This window comes from Rhipicephalus microplus, chromosome 3, assembly GCF_043290135.1.
Source record: "Rhipicephalus microplus isolate Deutch F79 chromosome 3, USDA_Rmic, whole genome shotgun sequence".
Taxonomy (NCBI): Eukaryota; Metazoa; Arthropoda; class Arachnida; order Ixodida; family Ixodidae; genus Rhipicephalus; species Rhipicephalus microplus.
The window spans coordinates 92,838,065-92,856,102 of record NC_134702.1 but is presented as its reverse complement, the minus strand read 5'-3'; the positions used below and the strand labels follow the sequence as shown (position 1 = coordinate 92,856,102).

General features: G+C 45.0%; 1 long non-coding RNA gene across 3 annotated transcripts; it reads left to right on the top strand.

Annotated features, from left to right (window-relative positions):
- Positions 1–1,199: 1,199 nt before the first annotated feature.
- On the top strand, positions 1,200–4,243 carry LOC142803260 (uncharacterized). Of its 3 annotated transcripts, XR_012894031.1 has the most exons (4): positions 1,200–1,338; positions 2,301–2,379; positions 2,573–2,633; positions 3,975–4,243. It is a non-coding gene; the product is annotated as an uncharacterized LOC142803260 (long non-coding RNA). The 3 variants fall into 3 exon arrangements; XR_012894030.1 differs by lacking the exon at positions 2,573–2,633 and having other exon boundaries at positions 1,201–1,338; positions 3,761–4,243; XR_012894029.1 differs by lacking the exon at positions 2,573–2,633 and having other exon boundaries at positions 1,202–1,338.
- The last annotated feature ends 13,795 nt before the right edge of the window (positions 4,244–18,038 follow it).

Here is an 18,038-nt window from a genome sequence, read left to right as displayed (position 1 = left end):
TTCAGAGTTCAACGCACAAGTCAGTGGTTTATGGTCGGTGAAAAAGAGAAAGCGAGGTCCTTTGAGAAAATAACGAGAATGCCTTACGGCGAGGTACCATGCAAGAATTTCACGACCAAAAACACTCTACACTCTAAGCCAAAAATGGCCAAAATGGGAGCAACGGCTGTTTTTACTCCTTCAGACCGACTGTTACTCTCCGAAAAGGCCAAGCGGAACAAGATGGCCGACTTGTTCGAGAATGGGGGAGCAACTGTATTCATCTTAAGTTTGTAAGGGAGCAACGGAAGGAGGAACCGCTGTAAATGCTCTCGTCACGCAACGGTTACTCCCCGGCAGGACACCGCACACAAATATGCATGCCGCCCACATTGATATTCATGGGCCAGATTATTGTTTGTTCTGTGTGCCAAACTTCACCAAGCCAAAACAGTGATTTATTTTAGCATCCGTAGATAATAAGATAGCAGCGCTGGCTGAACACAGAAGGCCTGAGAATACAGTAAGGCAAATATACCTAACACACGCAGCAGCAGAATGGAGAGTTGGCACGTCAAAGCGGACCGAATGCCGAAACACGTGCAAAACAACGATAAAAAAAGCCTAGACACGCCGTTCGTCCGCGAAGTAAGGGCGTCAAAGTCGATCAAGCACCGAAACACGTGCATAAGGAGCCCCCCCCCCCCCCCCCCCACCCGTCCAGATATATCGGAGAAGAAAAAAAAAAAAGCGGACCCAGACGCGCTTCTCATCAGCCATACACTTAGTAGCACGCTTCACCGTGTAGTTTGAGGGCAGAATGACAAATCTGCGCCATCTGCGCCCGCCCGACAAAAGTGGCGCTGATGTAGCAAACGATGTAAGTTACAAAGCAATTTTTATTCAGTGTTTATGTTGACTAGCACTAAATAAAAATTACAGTCAACTTTTTATATTTATTTATGAGTTTTAGTGTACCTCAGTTTTTTTTATAATTGTATTAGGAGAACACACTGAAATTATTGCGCTGACGCCTGTGCTGCCACTGCTGGACGTTTTTTTTTTTTTTTCGGCGCAACTAGGTTCCCGTTCGCACTACTTACTCATTTTCATATGGTCTGTGGTTGGCGAGCACATGGACGGGCGAGCTTGTGAGCTATGTTTTGATCGTGTGTGCGTGCCGCAGATTTGCGTTTCTGCTTATTCGTGATGAAGGTTAGTGTATATTTATCTTTATGGAGCGCAAAGTAGTTGTGGATTTTGCTGCTGGGTGGAACAAACACATCGTAAACACGTCTTCAGCTATCTGCAAGCCTGTTCGCTCGTCGGACAAAGGACCGAGCATGCATCAGCGTGCAGGTGAGTGGCATTTCCAGCAACATTTAATGCTCTTACAATACATTGTTGAGTGGTTGCGCTATTGAAAGAGAAATGATTTGCTCTTATTCACCGTATCCATTGCTAGCCGTATCGGACTAAATTACCTCTATTACCGCCTGCATACCCTCTTGCTTCCCCTGTCACCACTGCAGTGCCAGTGTACTTTTGCAGTTAAAAGTTCATTTCCGCAACATTACCTCGCTTGAAAAAACATTGGGGCGGGGTTGTAGCTGCATTCATACTGGCACTTTTCTACCATTGGCTTTATGTAATGTTAACGGCTGAGTGTTGGGGCCTTGGGCCGCATTTTTTAGAGATGTAAAGTGTATGTAAATCAGTAAGTGAACAAATCATTGTCGCATCACTTCACTGGCATAGCCAGGTGGTTGCGCACATAATTTTTTTAGGCCGGGCGTAGGGAGCCCAAATAGCCATATTCGCTTGCCCGGCCTATTCAGATAAGCGGACCCCCCCCTCCCCGCACGCCTAAAAAAAAAAAAATCTGCCCACATCACTGCGTCACTTGCTTCACCTCTGCGCTGAACGTACTATTTTATAAGCGCACCATCAAGCGAGCAGTTTACATATTGACAGAACAATTGGAGGAGGAATGACCCAAATCTTTCAGATTTCTTTAGTGATGTAAAACCTTAGCAAAACTGAATATTGTAAAAGACAATCATAAATGCTGTATGTTCTCGTCAGCGCTGTCATTATTCTGCATCATGAAATCTTTATGCGCTGTGAAAACTTGGCATGCCGTTGAAGTCACATATCGACGTTAAAACCAATCGACGAAAATTTCGACAACCTCAATAAAGCCGTTTGGGATTTGCCGCATGCACATAATTCGGCTGATTCCCACTTGGCTGTTCTTAACCTGACTTCACTGCTACCAAATGAAACAATATTTGATGCATGTCTTTTACTTTTTTTTTCAGGGATATGACACAAATTTGGTTATACTGCAGATAAAGATGCTCCCAACGATGCTAAAGTACAGAAAGCAAGTGAATTTTGGTAAGTGCAGACTTTTTTTACTACGTATATGAAAGCATCGCTTTTTAGGGGCAAACTGTGCATGTGTTGGCCAGAGAATAGTTCATTATGCCACATGGTTACACTGGCACTGACAATTCGACATGGCTCCGCTGGCCCGTGTGTGTGCTTGTACTGTTACCGTTAAGATAAAATGTTTATGTTTTCATTGCAGGGATTGCTGTTTGTACTAAAAAGCCAACTGCCAAGATTTGTTTACGCTGGTACTCCTAAAAGTATGCTTTCCCCATTTACATGGATTTTGGCTTGCACAAAGCATAACACTTGGGCCTAGATTCACAAAGCTGTCCATGCGCAGGCCTTCATAACAGCGTTTCTTGACTTGCCTTTACCCTGTTTTCTGCAGATGTTTCGTGGGTTTAAAAGTGCCACAGCATGTTGACCTCCCCCACTCTGAAATATTCGGGTTCAAAGTTCCGCAAGAGTGGGCTTAACTTTCTTGTGCACCTCTTTGCTAGTCCAAGATACTGAAGTGTTATGCTCTTACTAGAGGTGGCAGTGTTTCTAATGTTTGTATTTCCATCACATTGACCAAGTATGCGATCTTGGCTTGACTGGTAGCACATCCTCAACAAATGTCTTTGTGGCACATGTAGAAGGCAGTACAAAATAAATAGGCAGACATTCACACCGGGAGCTAACTTCTAATAATGCTTTTTTTTTGTGGAAACTATGGTGTGCTTATTCCAATTTGTCTAACAAGCAGTAACCTGTTTGGCTGTGAACCAACAAGACGTTGAACTAATAAAAGCTTCACATCTTGTTGCTCTCAAATATATATGTATTGGCAAGCTATCTGTGACACTGTCAAACAAAGAATCAGAATATCTGTGCATGCCTTAAGATATATTGGTTCGTTTACATATCTCGTGGCTGTGACTCGTCAACCGAGTGAACAAATGCACCCTAGTTTTCTAAATTTAAAGCATTTTTTGAAGGTAGCACGGTCTACATTTATTTGTCTATAGTTTTGTCCAGCCGTTTGCGTCAGGTACAAAGAAATATACTGAAGATTATCATGTAGCCTCTGCAAATGGTTGCTTTCAAGCAGGCTTTGCATGCTTGGCTTGTGCCTACAGGTATTGCACAATTCAAGACGCAGCAGCGCATGATAGAACAGTAGAATCGAGAGCAACTATGTGCACGAGCTAAATAAGTATTTTAACATGAGCGGACAGTACGTGTTATTTGCCACACACATGACCTCATTTAGAATGCCCATTGGTGACTGGGCCCATAGAAATGTAACTCAGCTGTGTATAGGAAACAAGTTAACTGAACCTAAGGGTATCTTTAACTGCTACAAATATGCCTTGTTGAGGTGCTGCACATTTTCTTCCAGAATATTGCTGTCCGAGACATCATGTGAAGAGCGTCTACCACATCAGCGTTTATATGGCTTGCCAAGTAACGTTTGGCCGAACCTTCCTTTTTTTCACATTTCGTTTTGCAGTAGACATCCTAGAATGTAAGCGCTGCTTCAGTGTGTGTGACTCATTGTTATGAATTGATTCTGGCATGTTTAACCTCACAATTCTATTTTTTTTTTCTTGCAGCAATGAGATGCTTCACATATGCCTGCGGTGACGTTCTGCTGCGCTAGCCTGATGGAAACACCAGCTGCGAAACTTGAGTTCTTCAGAATTGGAGAAGTTGCCCTTCTCTCACCAATGATGACACAGACTGCCCTATGCTAGAAATTCAAGATTGTTTTTCCACGGATGACGCAGAAAACCTTTGATGTATTATGGTGTTTGTTTAGTGCTGGCTGTGGTGTGGCGAAGTCTACTTTTACGTGTGGTCACACGTCGCCTCATAAAAAGAACAATAAAGCATTTATTTTCCTTTCAATATTGTCCACTTTTTGTGTTAGAAGCACCCAAGCAGTGCTCTTCCAAGGAGCTCTCGCCATGTGTTAAACGTGTGACAAGCATACTCGAGATAAATACTCATTTCCCCAAGGAGTAACTGGAAGCATGTGCAGTTGGTTTTCAGAGAGTAACTGCAAACGCGTGGGAGGAACGGTAAAGAGTAACTGTTGCTCTTAGAAGAGCAACTGGTGGGAGTAAGGGTTGGTCGGCAGGGAGCAACTGGTGGGAGTAACTGTTGGTCTGCAGGGAGGAACTGGAGGGAGTAACTGTTCATCCCTCCGAAGGAGGAACTGAAAGGAGAGCAACGGTTCCTCCCTTTGCAGTTACTCCTTTTAGGAGAGTAATGGGAGTGGCAATGCAATTGCTCCCTGAAAGGAGCAACCCCTATACCCCTGTTGCTCCGTTTTGGCTTAGAGTGTAGCGTTTCTTGGGTCCAGACAGCTTTTCCGAGAAAACTACGAGGGGTTTCCAATAGCGGTTAATGAACTGCTGAAGAACTCCTCTAACTGCTACACCAGAAGCGTTTACCGTAAGACCGGTGTGGGCATCGTGCTTCGGATGCATTAAGATAGTTACTTCAGCTAATTTGTCATTATTATCAAAGAAAGCCTGTTCCGCGGCGTCTGTCCAGGCTGGCGTTTATGCGGCTAATTTCGCGTAAACTAGTGGTCTTCGAAGGGTTCAGCTGTTGTGGCAAAAGAAGCCATGAAACGCCTGTACAAACTCACTAAACCGAGAAAATTTCGGTGTTGTCGGATTGAGTCTGGACGACTGTAGGTTACAATGACTTGAGCCGGGGCCGGACGTGGCGTGATGCTAACGCTGTTTACATTATGTCCAAGAAACTTCACGCATGCCTCACGAAATTCGCGATTCTCCGAAATAATTACAAGACCATGCTCCCAAGGTTGTTAAAAAGCAAATGGAGAAGTTTCTTTTGACGAGCTCGCTACGGAATTGTCATCAAAGTAAGCGAACACAAATATTAGCCCGTGGACGACAACGTCAATAAATCGTTTGAATGTTTGCGCAGCGTTCTTGAGACCAAATGACATTCACAAAAATTCGAACAATACAAAGGGAGTTGTGATGGTGGTTTTGGGAATATCTTCCTGAGTCATGGAAACTTGATGATATACCTTTGCGAGATACATTTTGGAAAATATTTTGGTCCACGAAGACTGGCCGTAAAATTCTTAATGAACGGCAGGGGTTACCTATCAGGACTAATGAATGCATTCAGTGCACGATGATCTCCACATGGACGCCAATCAACGCTTTTCTTGGGTACCATTTGTAGAGCTGACGGCCACACACATTATTTACGGACGAGCAATACCAATTTCCAGCATATGTTGGAATTCATTTTTAGCTATGATTAATTTCTTTCGTGCAAAGCGACGAGGTGATACATGACATAGTAAGCCTCGAGTGATGATGTGATGTTCAACGTTATGACAGACAGGTTTAGTCCAGTCCAGTGCCATGTTAAGAGATAAAAATTCGTTACGTAAAGTGGCGCAGGGCTCTGGAAGAGCGTGCCGTGTCGTGAAGGCGAATAAATCAATGGAGAAAACCACGTCAGACACTTTTATTCTACTATTGGATCTAGTATCTGTTTCTTTTCCGTGTTCACCAGGACGCCGTAGAGCACCAGAAAATCAACATTGAGTATTGCATGACTCACAGCAGCCTAGAAAAACCCACCTGGATGTTATAAGTTCAATATTCATCGTGACGGACCTGTGACAGTATACGCATATTTTGCTGCCGTTCATAGCTTGTACGATTGGCCCACAATTTCTGTATAGGCTACGAGTGGATAGCATGCTCACCTCTGCTCCTCGGTCGACCAGAAACAAAAGTCCGCAGATGGAGTCTTCAACGGAAAACAGGTGACTGGGAAACAGTCGAGAGTCACTCGTCAGCGTTAGTGGTTCCCAATGCCGTTTCTCGTCCAGCCGCATGGCAAAGTGCAACGCCGTGCAGATTGCCCAAAACGTCGGTAGTACCAGCAGGGCGGAGAAACACCGAAGAATGTCTCGCTGGAGACGGATGGCGCAACGCGCTGGTGATTTGGTTGAGATCGGCTATAGCATTGTTCATGTCTAAAGTGTCTCACGCAAGCGTCATCAGTCGTCGTGATGAGGTTGATTGCTATGAGATCTGTGAACCGCTGAGTGTCAGCGCGAAGCTCAGTGATGTCATCTTGCCTTGCCGAGGAAGTATTCAGAGTTGAAGACCGACTGGCCGGCAACTTCGCTGCCAGCGTGGTAAATGTGCGACTCTTGGAACGTGAATTATATACGGGTAGGAGAGACTGCGCTATTTCGTACATTTTGTTGCGAAGGTGGTCAAAGAGGACAGATCATCCGACGCTGTTGTCAAAACCATGTACACCATGGGCGGCAAACGCTGAATGAACAGTGTATTTAGTAGCACGTTGTCGGAATATGAGGCTCGAGCGTCTCATATTAGTAAGAGCGTCGTAGGAGCTGGGATGGACGGTGATTTCTGAGCCCTGTTGATGACAGGTGCATTTGCAACCGTTTTCGCTCAGCAATTGCCGTACGCTCAAGGATTGCCTTCTTCAGCGTGTCATAGGGCGTCTGGTTAGTGGCGCTGATAGTATGTCGCACAACTCATGCACAAGATCGCATGGCAAAACACCTAGTAATTACTGGCGATCGTACTATGCTTGTTGCAATGTAACACTAGATACCCGAAGGCGAGCCTCTCCCTGCATAAACCAAATGTCTGGATGCTCACGCCAGAAGTGAGGTTGCCCAAATGCGTAGTCGCCCATCGATGGTAGCGTCAGTTCAGTTGATTCAGTGTTTGGTAGCGACCCTGTAGGAAGTTCTGAAAGGTTCTGTTTTCTGGTTGGTTGTGTGGTTGTATCTCAGAGTCTTGGCGCAACCCACCACAGGGGATCGGCCATGAAACGGACGGTACCTCATCTTTGAGATCGAATGGTTTTACCAGTCGATATGTTTAGATAGGAATGTTTTAACAAAGAACATATTGGTAAACGATGGATCAGAAATAAAATGAACAAAGGTCTTAAAAAGGAAAACGAACAAGTTAATATGGTTCGAAATAAAGTGAATTTATGCCTCAGCCTAACATTCTATTCGTTTAGGTTCTATTAGAACATCGCGCACGACCTCACAAACGTTCCCGCGGCTAAATCCTTTTTCAGTTGCTCCAAAGGAAAGGACCTCTGGAAGGAACGAATTTAAAGCCAGCCTACAGAGAGGTTATTTTAGCAGTCATTTTCTTTGATTTGTAAATAACCTGCATGTTGAAAAGCAATAATGCAGAGATAAACTCTCGTTGTAGTGGATGCATAGGGGAGACTGTGCTAGACCAGACTTGTACAGATAAAAATTCAGAGGGGGGGGGGGCGGAATCGGCGTCGTAGTCTAGTAATTGATATCTCTGCCATTCCAGAGGAGCATCATTGATTCTTCCAGGAGTACTTAAGATTAGAAAAATAAGAAGTTGCCAAGCGAAATTTATCAAAATTACCTGAACAAACTTTCCGAAGTGTGCCACGTCGATAAATGCTAGCATCGGCAATATTAAAATTATGGAACGATTATGTGAGGCCACTACGAGTGCATCTACATATTCATTGAGGATTGAAAATTTATGCCCTGATATCCACACCGATCGAGTGAGTCGTAAGTGACTAGGAGCAAGGGCGTAAAATACATCTAAAGCATTGGATATGTTAAGCGCAGTTAATGAAGTACACACAGACAGGCAGTCGTTAAGAATAATAGCATCTGTTATAAATTGAGGCAATTTCTGTAATTCTAAGAGAACTACAAGTTATTCCGCTTGATAAATAGGTGTAAAATCAGGTGAACGAATTGAAAAAGGCTAGTCCAACACTGAAGATGCAGTTCCAGTTCCTGCCTTTTCTTCGCAAACTGAAGCATCAATTGCTATTACAATAATTATTTGTATTCTGGCCAGGTGGTCTCTCAAAATGACATTTTGGTACCTACTAGGAAGTTTTTTTGCAATTATTCGCAAATATATTGTCGAATTCTATTTTCATTTGTACCAGTACTTCACGAATGTTTACTTGTGATGTTTTCAAGAGCTCCTGTACGACGATGACGTGTGGATGCCTTAATCTAGACCATTGATGGTTAAAAAAGGTCATTGGCTCATTACTGCAAGGGCACTGTGACCTCCTCTGTGGGGATGCATGGGATTTTAGGAAGGTGCGAACTGCTAGTATTTGAAACCTTTCACGAAGAGAGGGCCAGTGCGCTTCCTAATATATTGATTGCAACAAATTTAGAAAGCCCAAGACATAATCGTAACGCTTCGCGTTCTAGAAGTACCAATAGTCGGATTTTGTCGGTGGGTGCTCCAGAAAACAAGACACAGCCAAACTATAATATCGGGCGAATATGCATAGCATATATCATGATGAGCACATCACGACGTAAACCAGATCGTTTACTTCTGAGTCTACGAAGCATTCCGTGGTTCATAGTTCCCACCATAGCGTAGAGGTAGAGAAAGAGTGATGGTGCTGCACCGAATGCGAAAACCAACTGCTTTATTTTGATGTCCAAGCGCCGGCACTGCTCGCGCTTCCATAGACTTCATCGTCGTCGCTGCCCGGCATGTCAGCACGCGACATGAGGATTTAATGATGGAACAATCCCGCATATAGTGCCTGCATTACTGCTTATGTCTCGACTGTGTCAAACGCCTTCTAGTCATCTATGAAGCCTATCTATAGGGATTGGTTGTATTCCGCACATTTTACAGCGAAAGCTGTTATGAGATCAGAACTCGGGTCACGCGCAGTTGTCCGCCGCCGCCGCCGCCGCCGCCGGTGCCCGTAACCACATCGTGTGAAGTTAGAAAAAAGAACCATACTAGCACCAAATACACAGTAAGGCTCGAAACTTGAGACAGCTGGCTGCCACCCCAGTATTCCCCCACTGAGCTACACCGGTGCATATGACTTCGTGGCAAACCTAGCACCAAAGACACAATTTGGCTCGAACCCGTGTCCGCTGGGTGCCAACCCAGTATTCTACCACTGAGCTACCCTGGTGCTTGTGACTTGTTGTCAAATTTGATGTCAGGAAACCAATCGCGTTAATACGATTTATAAAGCGTTTTAAAACAGCGAAAGAACAACCAGTCGTCGCACATTTGACTAGCGTAACGAGTGGGCCGTCCAATGCTCCAACCAATAACAAAAGCTTATTCTTGTTCCCCTATTAACTGTGGCGCATACTCACTTCAGCCATAATTCCTCATTGTCGTCAGCACCTGCATGAACAATTAGCACGGAATTCCTTGAAAGTGTTTAGCAGATACCACGTTTCTCAGAAGAATGACGAAACATAGCATAGCAAATGCCGGCCTACTAAAGGATACCCACTAGGGCATGCTTAATGATGCCGTAGTGGTGATCAAGCAAGTGTGCTTGCAGTAGTTGCCCAATGAGTGTTTAGAAAAGGCTCTGAAAGCCCGGTTCTGGCTTTCGCTGTGACTGTGCTGAGCCTTCCGCGCAGGCCTGGAGTTTTTTTTCTATTCCCTGAGTGATAGTATTCGTCTTGTTCGTTTGGAGTGTTTATTAGGTTTAATCGCCTGACCAACGCTTCGAACGAAGACGACGTTTCCTGTCATGATGGTTATATATAGATGAAGAAGATGGTCAAATCTGTGAATATTGTGCTTACAGTATGAATATGGTCTATTGCGGAGTAGCCTGTACGAAATCCTGCTTGTTCTTCTGCTTGAATAAACTGTTATGTCGCCTTAATTGTATTAGCTATTATTTTTGTAAACACTTTGTAGAGAACGTACAGTAAGCTGATCGGCCTTCAATTTTACAAGTCCTTAATGTATCTTATGGATTAAAGTGATGCTGTCCTTCTTCCAAGATTCTGGTAAAATCCACTGTAATAATGTAAATATACAGCAATTTACATACGCGTCCGAATAGGCATAAATAACGAACGCTATAAACCGACCACCTGGAATAGCAGTGTTATGAAAAGCTTATATGTTTTTGATGAATAATCAGTTTGAAACGCTTTCATAAAAATTGGTCCCATATCTGCATGTTATTCTGCAAATGTCATTGAAAGACGATAGTCTTGCGTCTGGATAGAGAGAACAAAACGTTTATTTGATGTTCTGCGCAAGACAATCGGTGAATGATATTCTGGAGGCGCCGTGTTAGAGTGCATCGAGCGGGCATCGGAGGCGAACGAGCGCATCAAGCCATGACACACGTGAGACATGAGCGCTATCTGGCAGTTATCTTGGAAAACTAAGCGTGCGGCTCTGAGACGGTCGTGCGCGCCCGTCTCAAAGGTGATAAGGTGTAGAACGCAAGGCGACGGGTAGGTTCCACCACCATGTCGTCTAAGCAAAGCGTTGGAAACACTTGCCTTTTCGTGCAAGCGCTGCGTAGTCAGCGCAGAGGGATAAACGCTGCAATTCCTAGAATTACTTAGGTACGTACTTTTTAGTAAAAGACGCACATACAAAATATATACGTGTTGTGGTGCCTAAGATATGCGCAATAATTGCTTTTTAATTGACAATTACACAAGTACGAACGCTGAATCTTGAGCAACATTGATGGGCGCTGCGGATGGTGTCGGCCGTTTTGGGTAACGGCTGATGAGTACCCGGTATCATCAGGGTGGGTAAACAGACAATTGAACAGACAGACCAATCTTTTTGCGTCGAAGGTCCCCAAGAAAGACTATCGTCTTTAATAAATGAATAAGCACACATTACAAGAAAACAACATCTGCGATATGCTGTGGGAATCTGAGGCGCGCCCACGACCATTTCGTCGGCATTCCGCCGTACGGCCACTCCTATTCTTTCCCCGTGCTCTGATAATGGCGCGTAGCGATAGATAGCGCCAGCGCAGGTGTGGCGCGTGTTCTCGGGGGTTGCGAGAATCAGCGATTCCGAGTCACGTGCGTGCCGAACAGGGTCTCTGAGGCTCTTCCTTCGTTGGCCAGCGCCCGGTAAGCACGTGGTTTTTCTTCCGTCCGCGTCCCCTTTGAAAATCACCGGACTGTGTCCTGCCTGGGTGCCTAGGCATCCTCGGCGGGCTTGTTTACCTGAGTGTTAGCTTCGGTAGCATACACTGAGCCAAACAGCGGTGCCTGTGCACTAGTGCTTGAAGTGGTCGTACCACGCCAAGCCGCACTTGCCGTAGGGCTACGCGTCCGAGGTTTGTCCCCCTAACTCTCACGACCAGGCCCAGTTGCCATCGTGAGAGTGCGCGGCATAGCCGTGAGGGACCCTTTTCCCGACCGGCATGGCAAAGCTCGCCATTGCCAGCTGCGATGTGCTCGTGGTCTTCCCTTTTTCGTGAACGTCCGCGTGCGGGAGCGGACGTTGTACTGTTGTTTGGGCATGCCACCAAATTCAATAAAGTGTTTGTGTATTGCTGCTAATCGAACACTGTCTCTTTTGCCACGCCGCGCTAAACACTTTGTTTGTTGAGCGCGTGCGGAGCGGTGCGCTACACGGGAGTAGGTGATGGAGACGGGGCCCTGTGGCTCGCTATGCTGGAACTCGTGGTGATCTTCCACAACGGTGAGTTGCGAGGTCACTAAAATGCAAAAGAGGTGAAATCAGCAGCTGATAGCAAAAAGAAACCGTGAGTGTTTTCTACTGGAAGTTCGAACATTCACTGCATTAGCACGGTAACATCATAAAAATATTGCAGCCATTTTTTCATCACGCGTGGCATGAAAGGTATACAAATTGCCGTAGGTTGTTTGGGCGACGTACTTGGTGGGGTTTCGATACGCGGCGTTTCTGCACTAAACATCTTCAGATGTGATTGGCCGCTAGCCTTTAATATCAGTGCACTATTATTATCCTTAGTGGAAACCTTCCTCGATAGGTTCGGCTAAAAAAACTTTACGTAATAGTAAGATTAGAACCACGCAAAAAAAAAATAGCAGATCACACGTACAGTGGGAGTCAATGATATTAGAAGCACGAATGAGGAAGGTTGATATGTCACTTTAAAATCACTACAACGATACGAAGTGGAAGTAAGTTATGTCGTACACGACTTCCGTGTCATGATCATCATGTTTAGATGTGTCGTTTAACTTCGTCATTTATCTACGTCACGTGATGCCAAATTTAGTATATGTGAACCTAGCGAAACGGCCGCGAGCACACTATGAACGTGGTCTGTTGCATTGTTCTTACCTGACACGCGTGGCATGATTATTATGTTTGCACAAGTCGCGATGGTCACCTTCGTCATCCATCGACGTCACGTATTACCAAATTTGGTATATGCGGAGCTAGCAAAATGGCCGTGGGTGAAACGCGAAGGGCCCAACATATTGCAACGTAACGTTGACGTGCGCGCACGCTGGGCACAGCGACGCTATACGTTAGCAAAACGTGAGAATTCTATAGTGTGACGCCAGGCGCGACCGGCGTGACCAGCACGACCAGAATCCGTCGGCGCGGCCCGACGCCAACCGGCGCGCGAAATGCGACATGCTGCATTTCACACACACTACGTTACCCAGACAGCACTGCGCCTGCCTCTTTTCGTGATGGGGGAACGCCGGATGCGCTGAAACGCGCATGCGTCAAAGCAACACAGCGCGGCGCGCGACTGCAAGTATATGACAAGACCAGCGACTGACGTGGCAACGCCGGCGTGACGCGACGAAACGAACGCCAGCGCGCACGCGCGCCGTGTCACGTCGAAGTGTAATGGCGCCTTTACTGTGGCATGTAGTCATGTTGTCACATGACACGCATCTCATGATTATCATGTTTGCACCAGTCACATACCTTCGTCATTCATTGACGTCCCGTAATGCCAAATTTGGCATATTTGAAGCTAGCAAAACAGCCGCGATCGCATCATGAGTGTGGCATGTAGTCATGTTGGCACATGACACGCTAGCCGTAACTATCACGTTTGAGTGTGTCATTTACCTTCGTCATCTATTTGCGCATCGTATTACCAAATTTCGTATATGTGCCGCTAACGAAACGGCCGCGAGCGCATCATGAGCGTGATTTGATTGATATGTGGGGTTTAACGTCCCAAAATCACCATGTGATTATGAGAGACGTCGTAGTGGAGGGCTCCAGAAATTTTGACCACCTGGGGTTCTTTAACGTGCACCCGAATCTGAGCACACGGCCCTACAACATTTCCGCCTCCATCGGAAATGCAGCCACCGCAGCCGGGATTTGAACCCGCGACCTGCGGGTCAGTGGCCGAGTAGCTTAGCCACTAGACCACCACGGCGGGGCGCATCATGAGCGTGGCATGTAGTTATGTTGTTACATGACAGGAATGTCATGATTTTCATGTTAGGGTCTATAGATTGTGTTCACCATGCAGCCATGCCATACCATACCAGTTTTGCAACATGTCATCTCAACGAAACGACCGCAAGAGCTACAGGGCTATGAAATGTAAATCATGACATTCATGCCATGCGTGTCATGATTTTCATGTTATGACTAGTTAGATATCGTCGTCATACAGTCATGTTATGCCATAACAAGTTTGGTATTGATACCATTATCCAATCAGCCCGGAGAGCTCAAAGTCGTAGGTGGCTAGATAGATAGATACGCTTAAAGTCGCCGAAGTTCACTAAGAAAGGCTTCGCATTTCAAAACACAAACAAGAAGTAGTCCGCCTCCGTGGATCAGTGGCTACCGTGCTGCTCTGCTGCTTACCGGGAGGTCACCGATTTCATTCCGGCCCCAGCGGTCGCATTTCGGGGGAGGCGCAATCTTTGAGGCTGGTGTGCTGTGCGATGTTCACGCGCTTTAAAGAACACCAGATGGTCAAAGTTTGTGGAGCCCTCCATTAGGTCGTCTTTCATAATCACATCGTGGCTATGGTGAACAAAATTTCTGTTATTGTAATATTTCAAGCAAGAAGTAGTCACAATGAGCACTTAGTCGCAAGCAAAGGGTTTAATAGAAGAAACATTAACATGAAACATAAAAAGAAGTCTGCTCAAACTAACTGGCGATCGGTGCCACGTTCTAAAGGTGCTCACTTGTGAAAACGAACGAAAAAAAATTTCTTCAACAACCTCAATACTGCAACAGCCGAAACGTAGCAAATATGCATGCCATCATATATTCAAAAACCTTCAAAAGTCAGAAAAAAAAAGGGCAGATCTCACGTACATGGGAATCAATGATATGCTAAACACGAATGAGGAAGAATAATTAATATGTCATTTCAAAATCAGCACAACGCTACGAGGCGGACGTAAACTATGCCATACATAACTTCCATGTCATTATTATCATGTTTGGACGTGTCAATCTCGTTCATCGTCCATTCAAGTCACGCAATATTAGTTGCTCTATGCGAAACTAGCGAAACGTTTACGGTCGCATCATGAGCGTGGCATGTAGTCATGTTCTTACATGACACGCATGTAATGATTATCATTTTTACACCAGTCTTATGTCCTCATGATCTATTCACTTCTCGTAATGCAAAATTTGGTGTATGTGAAGCGAGAGAAACGACTGCGAGCGCATCATGAGAGTGACATGTAGTCTTGTTCTTACATGACAGCATGTCATGATTATTATGTTCGCGCTTGTCCTATAAGTTCGTGATCCATTCACATCACATTTTACCGAAATCGGTGTATGTGAAGCCAGCGAAATGACCGAGAGCGCATTATGAGCATAACATGTATTAATTTTCTTACGTGACACGCTGTCATGATTATTTTGTTGGCACCAGTCATATACCTTCATCAACCATTCACGTCATGTAATACGAGCTTTGGTGTATGTGAAGCAAGCAGATTAACCACGAACGTATCAAGAGCGTGGCATGTAGTCATGTTCTTACATAACAAACATGTGATGATTTCCACGTGAAGGCCTCTCACTTATATTCCCCATGCAGTCATGTCATACTATGGATCGTTTTTAGCAACTAGTTTGTCTATACAAAACTAGATGGCGCCACCTCACCGAAGGTCAATGCTCTTCTCCTTAGCGGCGCGGCGGAGATGTGGCATGTGGCGGGTGTTGCCCTGCAGCCTACGGCTAAAAACGGCCGTGGTAGTGACTCTTGCAGAAGAAAAACGGGTACCTAATTTCTGTCAGCCATAAGGTGACCTGACGCAGTGCGTAAGAGAAACAAAAACCTTAAAAAAGAGAAATGGGCGGCGTGGACTATGCGGAGCGCCCACTTTCCTTTGCTTCATCCCAGGAGCTGCAACGGTGAATCGGCCGGAAATCGGCTACGGCGAAGAAGTGGAAAGTATAAGGCCCTTAGATCACGTGTTCAAAGGTGGCAACGCCTGCTCGCCTCTGTGCAAAATCATGTATACCAGTTTCGCAACATTGGATTGGATAAACGTTTATTTGGTCCTCCGAAACGCAGATTACTCTGTTGCGGGCCACTCCCATGTGGGGACTGATATGCCGAGCTCCTGAGCCGCCTCGTGGGCTTGGTGGACCGCCCAGAGCTGATCTGCCAAGGACGAGCTGCGGATTGGAGCAGCAAGACAATGACATGTAATTCATGACATTCACGACACACATGTCTTGAATTTCACGTTATGACTAGTTAGTTATGCTCGTGATACTGTGACGTTATGCGATACCAAGTTTGCTATAGATCACATTATTATCCAAACGGCCAGGAGAGCTAAAAGTCGTAGGCAGCTAGAGATAGATAGATAGATAGATAGATAGATAGATAGATAGATAGATAGATAGATAGATAGATAGATAGATAGATAGATAGATAGATAGATAGATAGATAGATAGATAGATAGATAGATAGATAGATAGATAGATAGATAGATAGATAGATAGATAGATAGATAGATAGATAGATAGATAGATAGATAGATAGATAGATAGATAGATAGATAGATAGATAGATAGATTCAAACTCGTCAAAGTTCATTAATAAATGCTTCGCATTTGAAAATACTCGGCAGATCCCACGTAGATTGGGAATCGACTTTATGTGAAGTATGCGGATGAAAGGAGACAGTCATAGCTTTTTATTGAGCAAATCAATTCGAAGTGGCACTCTGCATCAGAGAATGACACAAAAGAAGAGATAAGAGGGGTTTAAAAAACAGAGAGCGAGAAGTAAACTTTTAGAGAAAAGTAAGAGATGAAAGACGGCTAGGGAAGCTTTTCGACAGATTCCGCATCGGTGAGCGGTCGTCAAAGACGTAACTTTGCGGACTAGATAACCATCAGCCAATGAATCCGCCAAGCATATCCACCGGAGCTTCGGGCACAGCTGCCAGGTAGACGGTCGCCTGTAGTTTGACAACATTTTGTCGACAATCGTCAACGTTCGAAACGAACAGTCCCGGACCAACGCCATTCCTGTGCTGAAGCGAGAGTTTGGCGGCACGACGAGCACAGCGAGGACTTGGTTTGCTCCACGTGTAAAAAAAAAGCCCGCACCAAAACATGGTGAACAAAAAAAAACAACATTTATTATACTATTCGCACGTGTTGTCCCTGATTTCTATGCTTTAGTGGGCAGTGTTCGGGAGACTCACGGTTACCCGGATGATCCCGCGGCGCTTTGTCCACTCATCGTTGTTCACATCATGAATACGCAGTGTTTTTTCTAAATCTGCTTCAGCTTCTTTTCAAGCGTGTCTATTTTTTATTAGCTATTATTAATATTTGAATAATTGCAATGACTATAAGTGCTTCTTTTTCGTCAAGCTGCCGCTTTGGTGAGTAAATTGCAAACATTTCAAGAGTACCATTTCAAGCATTTCTAGAACCTTGCGTTCATTTGGTTAAAGGATTAATTGGAAACCTAATGTCTTTGTTTGGGACACTTTTCACTCTAGGTTATAGTTTAAGCTATTTGGAGAGACGTAAGAACAGAGCGAAATAGCTAGGTTGACCACCAAGGCCTTTAGAGATGACCCAAGCTTGGAGTGTCCCTGTATGCTTGGCTTTATCGGCAGTACCACGGCTGTGAGGTTCCATTTCTAAGGGACGGCTCTCAGCTCTCCCATAGTAGTGTACCGATTACTCTAAATCGTTAACCAGTTCTTCTAAACACACTTTCGCGTTTGCTGTAATCAAGTAGGGTATTATTGACTGTCCCGTTGACTCATGTACGGCGGGAGTGTAGAGAAGTCCAATGTCCCTGATAGTGAATTAGGTGAAATGATTGAAACTATACTATGGGATCACCCGCCATTGTGCCCTAATGAATGTGGGCGCTTAGCGGCCGATGCTAAGGTCACGAGATCATGTCCCTGCTACGACGGCCGCATACCGATGAAGGCAACACGCCAGAAACTCGGGCGTCTTACATTTAGGCGCAGGTAAAAAACAAAACAAGAAAGGGTGGTCAAAATTTCCAGATCCCTCTACTACGTCATATTTCATAATCATGTTGTGGTTTTCGAGCATAAAATGTCAACAAGCAGTATTATTGGGTCATTTCTTCAGAACAGGTCTATTTTTTTTGGGGGGGCGGTAGTGTTACTAAATCTTATTTATTGCGGTTGGCAGTGAACGATTCAGAGAGTTACAATTTCTTGACCAGTTCTGCTTTTTCCAACAACATTTAAGCAACAAAGATAAATTACAATCAGCAAAACCATGAAAGGCAGCGAAATTTCATGCAAGAGGGACGGCTGCACGCAACTGCGCAACAGTCAAGATGACGCGTCGAGGCGCGCATGTAGCACTCTAAG